This window comes from Schistocerca americana, chromosome X (genome assembly GCF_021461395.2).
Source record: "Schistocerca americana isolate TAMUIC-IGC-003095 chromosome X, iqSchAmer2.1, whole genome shotgun sequence".
Classification (NCBI taxonomy): Eukaryota; Metazoa; Arthropoda; class Insecta; order Orthoptera; family Acrididae; genus Schistocerca; species Schistocerca americana.
The window spans coordinates 348,854,719-348,869,733 of record NC_060130.1 but is presented as its reverse complement, the minus strand read 5'-3'; the positions used below and the strand labels follow the sequence as shown (position 1 = coordinate 348,869,733).

The 15,015-nt window shown below is 43.9% G+C and overlaps 1 protein-coding gene across 1 annotated transcript in view; it reads left to right on the top strand.

Moving 5' to 3' along the window:
- Positions 1–15,015, top strand: part of LOC124555708 — a 625,138-nt gene that overhangs the window by 496,879 nt on the left and 113,244 nt on the right. The gene's annotated exons all lie outside the window — the stretch shown is intronic.

Below are 15,015 nucleotides of genomic sequence, written 5' to 3'. Positions count from 1 at the left end.
TATCCTCGTTTTGCTGTTGTTGATGTTCATCTTATATCTTCGTTTCAAGACACTATCCATTCCGGTCAACTGCTGTTCCAAGTCCTTTGCTGTCTCTGACAGAATTTCAATGTCATCGGCACCCCTCAAAGTTTTTATTTCTTCTCCATAGATTTTAATACCTACTCCAAATTTTTCTTTTGTTTCCTTCACTGCTTGCTCATTATACAGATTGAATAACACCGGGGAGAGGCTACAACCCTGTCTCACTCCCTTCCCAACCACTGCTTCCCTTTCATGTCCCTCGACTCTTATAACTGCCATCTGGTTTCTGTACAAATTGTAAATAGCCTTTCCTTCCCTGTATTTTACCCCTGCCACCTTTAGAATTTGAAAGAGAGTGTGCCAGTCAACGTTGTCAAAAGCTTTCTTAATTTATGTCGAAAATTTGTGTGAATTATTTCATTTTTTCTAGCGGTTCAGGCGCTCAGTCCGGAACCGCACGACTGCTACGGTCGCAGGTTCGAATCCTGCCTCGGGCATGGATGTGTGTGATGTCCTTAGGTTAGTTAGGTTTAATTGGTTCTAAGTTCTAGGGGACTGATGACCACAGATGTTAAGTCCCATAGTGCTCAGAGCCATTCATATTTTTCAACAAATATGTTCTGATACTGATTTGTTCCACTTTTTCCATATTTGCCATTCTATAATAACAAAATGCTTCTAAAAACAAAATATTAACGTTGTAAATCCTAGGTTCAAATGGAAACATCGAGCTAGCTACGTTCGTTCTCAAAATCAGTCAAATTAAAAGAAATTGTTGGTGAAAGTGTAATATTGATCGTCAAGGAAGACAATTTCTGTTCTTTTATTTTTTAAATGAAGTTATATGGTTCCAGATTCCTTCTCAAGTCTCAAAAATCTATGACTTAACCACGAAATGGTTAACAGGATTTTAAGTAGTTTCCCACATTTCTGCAGGCAAATGCCTGGCAGGTGCGTTATCTACATCTGAGAAACAAAACAGACCATCAGTTAAAATACTAATACGCACAGAACAGAGTAGACACGAATCCCACACAGACGGTTCACCATACTCTCTTTCAGTCGCGTTACCGACGTTTTATTGCCCATGATTAGCCCACTTTTCCACATGGCGAACGATCCCTGAAGAAAAAGAACATTATTTACGTAAAAAAAGTATATGAAATACACAAATTCATTGCTTGCACGTAGATATATTATTCTAATATTATCACAGCAGATGCTACAGACAGAGAGGACATAATAGCTGTTATTATGATAATGCACCAAGGAAAATATGAGCGTCACGGAAAGTAAAACGACGAATTTCAAAGCACTCAACGAAGCGCACTTGATGACTAATTGTTACCTGCAGCAAATCAAATTGAACACACATTTCGGCCGTAATGTGCCTGATTATGCCAGCTAATGGATACGGCTATCCATCAAACTCTCGGACGTGAAACAGACTGCAGTACTGCAGGTAGGAAAATTCATGACATTAGCTTGTTACATCATGGTTTGCTTGCATTAGTATGTTTTTTGGTTCGGGACATTACAGTAAGTAGCCGTAATGAGCAACAGGCTTCAGACACACTGCAGCACAGCATCAAAAAGTATAGGGTGGCCAAAATACGACTGGCTTGGAAAATACACTGACGGAAAAAAATTGAAACACCAAGAAGGAGCTGTGCGACATAAAAGAAAGTTGGTGACCGTGTTTGTGCATCTGAAACGTGATGTCTATTCAAATTTCGCGCCGGTCGCATAAGAGTAGCACTAGTAGCGCCACTATGGGGATGCAAATTAGATGTGCTTTAAATAATGTAATGATCGTGAGACTGGATGTGCAGAGTTGATGTTAGTAAAGAGTGCCTTTAAGGCGACAAATACGCCATTATCAGCTCTTCACTGTGTTTGAACGGGGACGTGTAGTAGGGCTACGGGAAGCTGGATGTTTCTTCTGCGATAATGCGGAAAGACTTCGGAGAAATGCAACCACAGTACATGATTTCTACATCTACATCTACACATCTACACTCATACTCCGCAAGCCACCCAACGGTGTGTGGCGGAGGGCACTTTACGTGCCACTGTCATTACCTCTCTTTCCTGTTCCAGTCGCGTATGGTTCGCGGGAAGAACGACTGCCGGAAAGCCTCCGCGCGCGCTCGAATCTCTCTAATTTTACTTTCGTCATCTCCTCGGGAGGTATAAGTAGGGGGAAGCAATATATTTGATACATCATCCAGAAACGCACCCTCTCGAAACCTGGACAGCAAGCTACACCGCAATGCAGAGTGCCTCTCTTGCAGAGTCTGCCACTTGAGTTTGCTAAACATCTCCGTAACGCTATCACGCTTACCAAATAACCCTGTGACGAAACGCGCCGCTCTTCTTTGGATCTTCTCCATCTCCTCTGTCAACCCGATCTGGTACGGATCCCACACTGAAGTATAGGTCGAACGGGTGTTTTGTAAGCCACCTCTTATGTTGATGGATTACATTTTCTAAGGACTCTCCCAATGAATCTCAACCTGGCACCCGCCTTACCAACAATTAATTTTATATGATTATTCCACTTCAAATCGTTCCATACGCATACTCCCAGATATTTTACAGAAGTAACTGCTACCAGTGTTTGTTCCGCTATCATATAATCATACAATAAAGGATCTTTCTTTCTATGTATTCGCAATACATTACATTTGTCTATGTTAAGGGTCAGTTTCCACTCCCTGCACCAAGTGCGTATCCGCTGCAGATCTTCCTGCATTTCGCTACAGTTTTCTAATGCTGCAACTTCTCTGTAAGAGGTGGTAACGAGAATGTACTGCCGCAAGAAGACCGGGCTCCGTACGGTCAATTAGCGCTACCAAGAGGGAAGATCATCGTGTTCGGCGTATGGTTCCGGCGCACCGTACTGCATCTGCAGCAGCAATCTGGGCAGCAGTTGGCACCACGTGACACAACAAACTGTCACAAATCGATTATTTCAAGGGCAGCTTCGAGCGAGACGCCCTGTAGTGTGCATTCCACTGACCCAAACCACCGCCATTTGCAACTTTACTGGTGTCAAGTGAGAGCTCATTGGAGGGCAGGGTCGGGCCAGTTGTGTTTTATGATGAAAGCTGGTTCCGCGAGGTGCCAGTGATGCCCGTGTGCTGATTATCAGAAGGCCAATTGAGGGCCTGCGAACAATTTGTGTGCTAGACATACTGCGCCTACATCTGGAGTTACGATCTGGGATGTGATTTCGTATGACAGCAGGAGCACTCTCGTGGTTATCTCACGCACCCTGACTGCAAGTTTGTACGTCAATCTGCTGATGGTACCTGTTGTGTTGCCAGAGGTGAATACAGTAAGCAAGTGCAAAACGATGTAGGCGGTGATTCCCGGCAGGATAACACCCACCCACATACCGCTGTTGTAACCCAACATGCTCTACTGAGTGTCGACGTTTTTCCTTGGCCTACTGGATCGCCAGGTCTGTCTTCAATCGAGTACATATGTCACATCATCGGACGACAACTCCAGCGCCATCCCCAAACAGCGTTAACCGTCCGTATATTGGCCGACCACGTGCAATAGGCGTGGAACTGAATCCCACAAAATGACATGCACCGCCGTACAATACAATGCATGCACGTTTGCATGCTTGCATTCAACATTCTGACCGTTTCATCGGTTATTAATGTACCAGCAGGTCCATTTGCAGTGACCTATCTCTACTTATTTTTGGGTGTTGCTATTTTGTCCGTCAGCGTATTTTCGGTATTTTGTGGTATCTTAATTTAAGCATAAGAGAGATCATTAGATGTTGTTGTTGTAATCTTCAGTCCCAAGACTGGTTTAATTCAGCTCTCCATTTTACTCTATGCTGAGCAAGCCTCTTCATCTCCAAATAACTACTACAACCTACATCGTTTTGCACTTGCTTACTGTATTCACCTCTTGGTCTCCCTCAACAGTTTTTAACCGCCACACTTCCCTCCAGTACTAAACTGGTGATCTCTTAATGTCTGAGTATGTCTCCTATCAACCGATCCCTTCTTTTAGTCAGTTTAAGCCACAAATTTCTTTTCTCACCATTTCGATTCAGTACTTCTTCGTTGGTCATATGACCTATGCATCTAATCTTCAGCATTCTTCTGTTGCACCATATTTCAAAATCTTATATTATCCTCTTGTCTGAACTATTTATCGTCCACTTTTCGTTCCCATACAAGGCTATGCTGCAGATAAATACCTTCAGAAAAGACATTTCAGTCTATATTCGATGTTAACAAGTTTCTCTTCTTCAGAAAATCTTATCTTCTCATTGACAGCCTATATTTTATATCCTCTGTACTTCGGCCATCTTTTTTTATTGCCCAAATAGTGGAACTCATTCACTAGTTTTAGTGTCTTGTTTCCTAATCTGATTCCCTCAGCATCGCCTGATTGAATTCGACTACATTCCACTACGCTTGTGTTGCTATTGCTTATGTTCCTCCTTTCTAGGCACTGTCCATTCCGTTCAACTGCTCTTCCAAGTACTTTGCTGTCTCTGAGAGAATTACAATGTCAACGGCAAACCGCAAAGTTTTTATTTCTTCTACGTGAACTTTAATTCCTTCTCCAAATTTTTCATTGGTTTGCTTTATTGGTTGCTCATTGCACATATTGAATAACATCGCAGAAAGTCTAAGATAAGCCATGGGGTCAGTACTGCCTTGCGTGTTCCTACATTTCACCGGAATCCAAACTGAACTTCCTAGAAGTCGACCCTTACACAGTTTTTCCATTCCTTTGTAAATAATTCGTGTTAGTATTTTGCACCCATCAATTATGAAATTGATATTTCGGTGATATTCACACCTGTCAGCACCTGATTTCTTTGTAATTGAAATTATTGCATAGTTATTGAAGTATGAGGGTATTTCGCCTGTCTGATACATATTGCGTACCAGATGGAATAGTTTTGTTACGACCTGCTCTCCCAAGGAGGACTGTTGTCTACTCCGGGGGTCTTGATTCGGCTTAGGTCTGTCAAATTCTTCTCGCAGTATCATATCTCCTAAATTATTATTTAACTACGCAAAACGAATCCGAACACCAGAAAAAATAGCTTACGTGTGAGCTAGTATACAGAAAAGTCTGACTAAATCACAACGCCTTTTAGCTGAGCAAATGAAAATCAAAAGTGCATTGTCTCAGAATATTAACAAAGAGCAGCTGCATCTTTACCATAACAAATTTTCTGTTATGTACGAGTGAGAGTTTCCGCCCTTTCATGTGTTCAGTTCCGTTGGTTGTTTCTGATCGGAGCGGTATTGGGGTATCTAGATCCTCAGTTATTCAGGTTGTTGTGACTTCCTTGCACGTTGTGTGGTTCTGTAGTGGATACAGAATAGAGGAACAGATGCCGTTCATGAACAGAGAATTCAAATGTTAATTTATTCTACACCTAATATCAAGTAGTAAAAATGATACATAACTCTGTAGCTGCAGCTGGAGCGTCAGTTGCTAACATGAGATCTGAATTTAGAAACATATACAGATACATTAGGTTTATAAATCTGTCACTCGATGTCGAGCCCTGGCCACCATGAAAGTCTGTAAATTTATTCAACTGGCAAACACACAAAACGTTGGTCAGCGCATGAATGTCCGTACATAAGTACACCCGCCGTGACGAAACATCAGCGGCGTAACTGTCGGCGCGCTTACTTGACGATGCGGCCGACCGGGTAACGGCCGATACCGCGCCCTTCCCCACCCAACTTGGAAAGTACGGGGGGGGAGGGGGGGGGGGGAGATCCGTGCCGTAAATAGTGATGAGGCTAGTCGCTTGGCTGGGGCAGAGCAGACCAACCCGCGTCCCGACATTCGTCTTGCGAGCTCCAGGGAAGCTGCCCCAGAAAATCAGGCGCAGGACGCATCCGACGGCACAGGTAGAAGCATGGAAGGTGCTGCCAGTGACTACCCGATGGCGACGGCGTCGGTGTCTGGGAGAGGCGACCTGCGGCGTTGGCTGCAACGGCGTCGTAGGTGGGCAGGCGGAGACTTCCATCGGCGAGACGGCCACGCTCGGTAAGCTGCGTAGGAGGCTGCGTTGCAGCGGACGGATGTGGCTACGTCACGGCAGTCGGGCGTCGTACAGAGAAGAAAACTGAAACAGTTTGTTCTACAGCAGGATCACTCAATTCACGCAGCCGTAGCTGATTTTGGTGACGCCGATGCATGCCTGCGCTCCCGAGAATAGTAGAACGCGTTCTGCCAGCTGATCTAAGAACAGTGTCGGATTCCTATAAATGTGGCTCGTTGTACACTCGATATTGAACTCTGGCATTCGGCTGAAACTTCGTAGTGAAGCCTGAGGCTGCAGCAGAGCGACAAGGACGAAGCAGATGCAGCACGGGGCGATGGCATCTGCCATGCAAACGTTCTGCCGGCGAAATGACAAGAGCATGCGGAGTACGATATGAATCGAGAAAATGCTTAAGGTCTGTTCACGTGAATGTGAAGCTCGAAGTTTTGACATTTGTGTCTTGAACGTTCGAACGAAGCGTTCGGCCTCACCGTTATACTGTGGGGCAAAAGGTGCCGCCCTGACATGCTGTATTCCATTTTGTTGGCAATATTGTGAGTATTCCTTTGAAGAGAAATCAGGTCGATTGTCAGAAACAATTGTTTGTGGCAAGTCTTCGAGAGAAAATACAGAAGCGAGCTCCTTAGTAGTGCTGGCGGCATTAGACGAATGCATTGAAATAACAAAAGGGTATTGGCGGTAGGGATCGACGATAACTAACCAACGTGTTTGCAAAAAGGGTCCAGCAAAGTCTATATGGGGTATCTGAATGTCGTCAGGAGAAAAATTCCTGGCAGAGAGCGGCCTGATCGTCCGCGCAAGCGGAACACTTTGCCGTCATACGCTCTGTTTGCTTGTCTAAACAAAGCCAGGTACAATGCTGGCGCACTAGTTGCTCAGGGCGAATTGTTCCCCAATGACCGCTATGTAGAAGACTTAACACCTGTTGTTGCAATGAGGCGGGGACTGACATTCTTGTCTGTTCGTTAGGCATGTGAAGCCGAATCACATCATTCGGAAGAGATAAACTGTTGCCGTGGACAAAGTATCTTCGCACTGAAATGATGAAATGATCGTATGGCATTTATCGGCCGGGATATCCCCTTCGGGGTTGGGCTGCCGTATTGCAAGTCTTTTTAGCTGACGCCACTTCGGCGACTTTTGCGTGTCAATGATGATGGACACACAGCAACCAGTCCCCTGCCGGGAATCGAACCCGGGTCCACTTGAGTGGTAAGCGGTAACGCACTAAACGATAGGGAATACATTTCTGAGAGCACGGCCAACCCTTGCGAATGTAACTTTTTAGCACGTAGTGATTGGTTATGCTCCATCGTTAATCAGTAGAGAAAGAATCGAGGGCTTGCGAATCAGAAGAATCAATATGTAAATAAGCAGCTTCCGATGGGTCGAATGCTGCATCCATGCCGACAGGTAAGGAGACAATGTCTCGTCGTTTGCGTGTTACGCCATCAGGCAATACAGAATTTTATACTGGTGATATAACAATGATAGCGACCATCGTTGAAGCTTTTGCTCCTTGCGGTCTGGAACTAGTTTCGGCAGATGAAACAGCGCAGTCAAAGGCTTATGGTCCATGGCCAGAAAAAATGTTCGGCCACCAAGGCGTGACGAAATTTGGTGGCCGGCCGGAGTGGCCATGCGGTTCTAGGCGCTACAGGCTGGAGCCGAGCGACCGCTACGGTCGCAGGTTCGAATCCTGCCTCGGGCATGGATGTGTGTGATGTCCTTAGGTTAGTTAGGTTTAAGTAGTTCTAAGTTCTAGGCGACTGATGACCTCAGAAGTTAAGTCGCATAGTGCTCAGAGCCATTTTTGAAATTTGCTGACACCATATATTACAATTAGTGCTTCCTTCTCCAGCTGACTATAATTAATATGAGCACTGTTCAAAATTTTGGGAACAAATTCGATTGGGTGTTCTGTTCTGCCAGTTTTTTGGGATAAAACTGCACCGATGCCATAGGACGAGGCATCAACTGCAAGCACAAGTGGTTTAAGCGGATCGTAGTGCATAAGGCAAGGTTGACAAAGCGATGCATTTTTAGTCTTTGAAAAGCTTGATCTCAGTGTTCTGTCCAATGGAACGGAACATTTTTAAGTCTGAACTGGTTCAGGAGCGTGGCAATTTGCGCCATATTAGGAATGAGCTTTATGTAGTAAGTCAATTTTCGAAGAACAGCTTGCAGTTCACCTGAATTCTTAGGAGAAGGCAATTGCTGAATTGCTTGAAAATGTTTCGTCGAAGGACGAACACCATTGGCATCGATGGTATGTCCTAAGTATTCAACCGTTGTGTTGAAAAAGAACACTTCTGCAAGTTACATTTGAGGTCCGCCTTAGTTCAGACTTGAAAAAAGACAGTCCATATTTATAAGGTGTTGTTCTGGTATTTGTCTGGAAACGATTGTGTCGTCAATGAAGTTAAAACAACCTTGGACGACTCTTGTTCGAATGATTTTTGAACCAACGCAGGCGTGGAAGCACTTCTCAAAGGCAGGCGTTGATATTCACACAAGCAGACATTACTACTCATAACGAAAATTTTCTTTGTCTCTTTGTTCAATGTAATTGAAGGTAGGCTCCTGCAAGTTCAATTTTTGAGAAGAACTCGAAAAATGTGTGTGAAATCTTATGGGACTTACCTGCTAAGGTCATCAGTCCCTAAGCTTACACACTATTTAACCTAAATTATCCTAAGGACAAACACACACACCCATGCCCGAGGGAGGACTCGAACCTCCGCCGGGATCAGCCGCACAGTCCATGACTGCATGAGAAGAACTGCCCTACCGCTGGGCGGTTCAAAATTTCCTCTACAAGTAGGTGCGGGCAGGAATCAATGACTGTCTGTGAATTTACCGTGTGTTTGAAATCGGCACAAATACGAATCTTCCCATTTGGTCTACGAAGAACGACTAAGGGTGATACCCACTGAATTTAAGACTCCGACGGATTCCAGTCTCGCGTAATGCATGCGGCACAGGGTGTGCGAGGCAAAATTTGAGTTGCGCATTAGCTTTCAGCGTAATACGGGCGTAAAAATCTTTTCACATCCTAGAGTACCGTCGAACAAATTTTGATACTTGTCACAGAGTTACTGATTTGCGGCACCAGAAACTTTTAGGTTAATGGCGGGCATATTGTGCTGTAAGTCTAATCCGAAGGAATCAAACGCATCCATGCCGAAAATATTTAGGCTCATGCGTGAGCAGACTACATTGAAAGGGACTTCCTTAGTCGCGTTTTGTATTTTCCAGGTAAGCGGCACGTTCCAAGCACTGAAATGCTGTCGCCGTTACAGGCAGTGAGATGCAGACAAAATGTTTGTAAAGGCAGTTGGCCAGTTTTCCATATGTATCTAGGTTAAGCAACGTGACAGAAGCCGGTATCTAGTTGAAAAGGCAATGACTGGTTATAAATCTGCAATGTAATCCACAGTCTGCGGTGCATGTTCTGAACGCAATTGTCCATTCCGTGTTTGGAAAACTGTTCGCTGTTTCCACCTGCGCAGTACGGCGCTTTCGTGAATTTGGAGACTGGGAGAGCCCTTTTGACGTGTTTAGTATTCGCAATAAACGCGTGTGTGTGCGTTTTCTTCGTCTTCGCTTGTCTGATTTTTGAGCAGGAGGAGGCGCAGAATCTGAACACGTAGTTACATTGATTTCCATCCCTTCCTGCTTTGCGTTATTGCGGCGTGAACAGATGAGGGTTTTCTAGTCTTTTGCAGGCAGACTGGTTTTGTATGTCCCGTCCGATGACAAAATTTGCATTGAGCTTCTTTGAAGAAGCAATTCTTCCGATTATGAGATTTAGGAACCAGATTTTAAATTGTAAGACATTTCCAGGAGCAGATGTGGACTCTGACCACAATCTATTGGTTATGAACTGTAGATTAAAACTGAAGAAATTGCAAAAAGGTGGGAATTTAAGGAGATGGGACCTGGATAAACTGAAAGAACCAGAGGTTGTACAGAGCTTCATGGAGAGCATTAGGGAACGATTGACAAAAATGGGGGAAAGAAATACGGTAGAAGAAGAATGGGTAACTTTGACAGACGAAATAGTGAAGGTAGCAGAGGATCAAGTAGGTAAAAAGACGAGGGCTAGTAGAAATCCTTGGGTAACAGAAGAGATACTGAATTTAATTGATGAAAGGAGAAAATACAAAAATGCATTAAGTGAAGCAGGCAAAAAGGAATACAAACGTCTCAAAAATGAGATCGACAGGAATTCCAAAATGGCTAAGCAAGGATGGCTAGAGGACAAATGTAAGGATATAGAGGCTTATCTCACGAGGGGTAAGATAGATACTGCCTACAGGAAAATTAAAGAGACCTTTGGAGAAAAGAGAACCACTTGCATGAATATCAACAGCTCAGATGGAAACCCAGTTCTAAGCAAAGAAGGGAAAGCAGATAGGTGGAAGGACTGTATAGAGGGTCTCTACAAGGGCGATGTTATTATGTATATTATGGAAATGGAAGAGGAGGTAGATGATGAAATGGGAGATACGATACTGCGTGAAGAGTTTGACAGAGCACTGAAAGACGTTAAGTCGAGACAAGGCTCCGGGAGTAGACAACATTCCATTAGAACTACTGACAGCCTTGGGAGAGCCAGGCCTAACAAAACTCTACCATCTGGTGAGCAAGATGTATGAGACAGGCGAAATTCCCTCAGACTTCAAGAAGAATATAGTAATTCCAATCCCAAAGAAAGAAGGTGTTGACAGATGTGAAAATTACCGAACCATCAGTTTAATAAGTCACAGCTGCAAAATAATAACAAGAATTCTTTACAGACGAATGGAAAAACTGGTAGAAGCCGACCTCGGGGAAGATCAGTTTGGATTCCGTAGAAATGTTGGAACACGTGAGGCAATACTGACCCTACGACTTATCTTAGAAGAAAGATTAAGGAAGGGAAACCTACGTTTCTAGCATTTGTAGACTTAGAGAAAGCTTTTGACAATGTGGACTGGAATACTCTCTTTCAAATTCTGAAGGTGGCAGGGGTAAAATACAGGGAGCGAAAGGCTATTTACAATTTGTACAGAAACCAAATGGCAGTTATAAGAGTCGAGGGACATGAAAGGGAAGCAGTAGTTCAAATGGTTCTGAGCACTATGGTACTTAACATCTGTGGTCATCAGTCCCCTAGAACTTAGAACTAATTAAACCTAACTAACTTAAGGACATCACACACATCCATGCCCGAGGCAGGATTCGAACCTGCGACCGTAGCAGTCGCGCGGTTCCGGACTGAGCGCCTAGAACCGCGAGACCACCGCGGCCGGCGAAGCAGTGGTTGGTAAGGGAGTAAGACAGGTTTGTAGCCTCTCCCCGATGCTATTCAATATGTATATTGAGCAAGCAGTAAAGGAAACAAAAGAAAAATTCGGAGTAGCTATTAAAATCCATGGAGAAGAAATAAAAACTTTGAGGTTTGCCGATGACATTGTAATTCTGTCAGAGACAGCAAAGGACTTGGAAGAACAGTTGAACGGAATGGACAGTGCCTTGAAAGGAGGGTATAAGATGAACATCAACAAAAGCAAAACGAGGATAATGGAATGTAGCCGAATTAATCGGGTGATGCTGAGGGAATTAGATTAGGAAATGAGACACTTAAAGAAGTAAAGGAGTTTTGCTATTTGGGGAGCAAAATAACTGATGATAGTCGAAGTCGAGAGGATATAAAATGTAAACTGGCAATGGCAAGGAAAGCGTTTCTGAAGAAGAGAAATTTGTTAACATAGGGTATAGGTTTAAGTTTCAGGAAGTCGTTTCTGAAAGTATTTGTATGAAGTGTAGCCCTGTATGGAAGTGAAACATGGACGATAAATAGTTTAGACAAGAAGAGAATAGAAGCTTTCGAAATGTGGTGCTACAGAATAATGCTGAAGATTAGATGGGTAGATCACATAACTAATGAGGAGGTACTGAATAGAATTGGGGAGAAGAGGAGTTTGTGGCACAACTTGACTAGAAGAAGGGATCAGTTGGTAGGACATGTTCTGAGGCATCAAGGGATCACCGATTTGATACTGGAGGGCAGCGTGTAGGGTAAAAATCGTACAGGGAGACCAAGAGATGAATACACTCGGCAGATTCAGAAGGATGAAGGCTGCAGTAGGTACTGGGAGATGAAGAAGCTTTCAAGGATAGAGTAGTATGGAGAGCTGCATCAAACCAGTTTCAGGACTGAAGACCGCAACAACAACATGAGTTGCATAGAATTTCACACATGACTTCGCTTTGCGCGGAGCTGGGGCAGTGTTGTCAGCGTTGCGCCGGGGCGGCAAACTCTGTATGTAGTGTGTCTGGTCTTGTTTACGCGTTGCTGACTTGCGAGTCCTGGGGACAGCGCTGTGGCTGCGGCATGGGATGGTTGCATCAAGTGAGGCAATAACTGGTAGACAGAAATCTTGCTACCCTAAATCTTGTACTTCGCGTGTAGCGTTTACTTTAAGCTCTTCTTTAAGGCTATGGTTGCGACGCTTTGGAATTTCAGCCCTCAGTCTCTGATTTGACAGATTCAGAATAATAGTATCGCGAAGTGTTTCGTCCTGAAAAGTTGCACCACAGACACAACTGAATTTACAGTCTCTAGGCATGCCCTGCAATTCCGTAATCCATTCTTTATAGCATTGATCACTACGACGTTGCAGCCGGAAAAATTTATATCTGCAGCAATAACGTGCGGTTGAATCTCAACAACTTCGTCTAATCTTGTAACTACTACTTCGTAGGGCTGGGTTTGCGGCTTACTGGGCGAAACAATTTCACTAGGAGGTGGTAGGTGTACATTCCTACTAATGAAAAAAAACTGCGTGACGTCATTCACCTGTGATTTTGTAGGCATCGCCAGTCTGTTATTACTTCCTTGCACGTTGCGTGATTCTTTAGTGAATACAGGAGCGAGGAACAGATACTGGTCATGAACTGAGAATTCAGATATTAATTTATTGTACATCTAACTTACAACAGCAAAAATAATACATTACTTTGTTGTTGAAGCTGCAGCGTCAGTTGCTAACACTGGATCTGAATGTAGAAATATATACAGATATAAAATATTTAGAAATATATCACTCATCAATACAATGTCTGTTCAGAATATATCGAGCCCTGGCCACCGTGGTAGTCTGTAAATGTTATTCAGCTGGAAGGGACACAAAACTGTGTCAGTGCATGAGTGTTCGAAATCCCGCCACCGGAGCTCCGGAGAGGCGATGCTTGTATCCCATTGGTAGCTGCGTAATTTTTCGTGGCAGCGTCCTCGTGCCGCGGCGGCGTAACTGACGGCGCGCGTATTTGAAAGTGCGACCGATCAAATAACGGCCTATAGAGCACGGGTTATCCCTGATTCAGCCTGTCCGGACGTGTGAACGTAGCTCAGATACGTTGTGTTAACACGTATTCTTTGTCGTTTACCCAGTTCACGGATCTAGAAACTTGCTCAAGGAATGTTGATTGTAGTCTCGGTGATACGGAATCTCCCTGCCTTGCTCCTCTTCCAATTCCTCACTATAGCAGTCTCTCTTTCTCTCTCTCTGTCTGACACACACACACACACACACACACACACACACACACACACACACACACAAAACTCACGCGTTGGTTGTTTTTTCTCTGCGTCGAGCAGTCTTCCCACAAACACGTCGCAAACCTTATGACCTGATGTTTTCTGCACGGTCGTAACTGCACCACTAAGTGGACTATGCCTGTCAGTATACACTAACCATTTTGCATCTACACATCAACACCTGACCTGCTGTCCTGGGGAAAATAAGCATTAATGGCTCGCTCTTGCCACGTTTGCTTGGAGGCACTAAACAACCTAAAAACATATGCTGTATTATTAGTCTAAAAATGTGTAAATACTGATGTCATGTTGTACACCGCCCTCAGTCACCAATAGAAATATCTATACTTATACCCATTACACCCTATATTTTCTTCAGTACACTCACGTACATCGAAGCAATGCCTGTTAGTACAGATTTCGTTAAAACAGAGTCCAAAGATTCCTCAATATCTCTGAACCTCAAACAGAGCTGTCAGTTACACTCGTAGCACTAGTCTATAATTTTGTACACGCCTCAGATTAGATTATATACACTTTTAAAGCCATCTTGTTCCTATACTTGATTACAATCTCATTTTATACGCCTTTAACTATTATCGTAGTGAGTACTGAGCATATTACGGAGATCAGGCTGACAGCTATGTAGTTCTTTGTGTTTCACTCCTCTGTTAGTGAACATTAATATGGGGTGTGGCCAGCCGTCGCTTTTATGAGGACCTCAAATCCGCTGGGGACACTTTCAGTGATGTATTTGAATGTCTGCAACGGAATGGTAGTCCATTCTTCCTCAAGATCCGAAACCGGAGAATGTAGTGATCTTCGACTCTGCGGTCTTTAGAGAGGTCGACGTTCTAACTCATTCCAGAGGTGTACCATTGGGTTCCAGTTGGGACTCTGGGCTGGTCAGTCGATTTCAGAAATGTTGGTGTCCACAAACCAATGCCTCACAAATGCTGCTTTATTTAAAGGTGCATTGTCATGCTGATACAAACAGTCATAGTCTCCGAACTGTTTCTCTACTGCACGCAGCACACTATGTTGTAAAATATGTTTGTATCCTTCCGCATTCAGCGTTTTCTTGTGATAATCTTGCAGTAAGCACTCTAAATCCTCTTGTAGACAGTTCTTTAAACAACTGGACTCACTGACTACAGGTTCACAGTACATTTAGACTCTTATGAAGTTTGTTTTTAACATTTCATCAACGTTCGAACAGTAACATTCATAAATATAATACTAGAAGAAGAAACGAGTTAACTATCCATTGTGTGTGTGTGTGTGTGTGTGTGTGTGTGTGTGAGAGAGAGAGAGAGAGAGAGAGAGA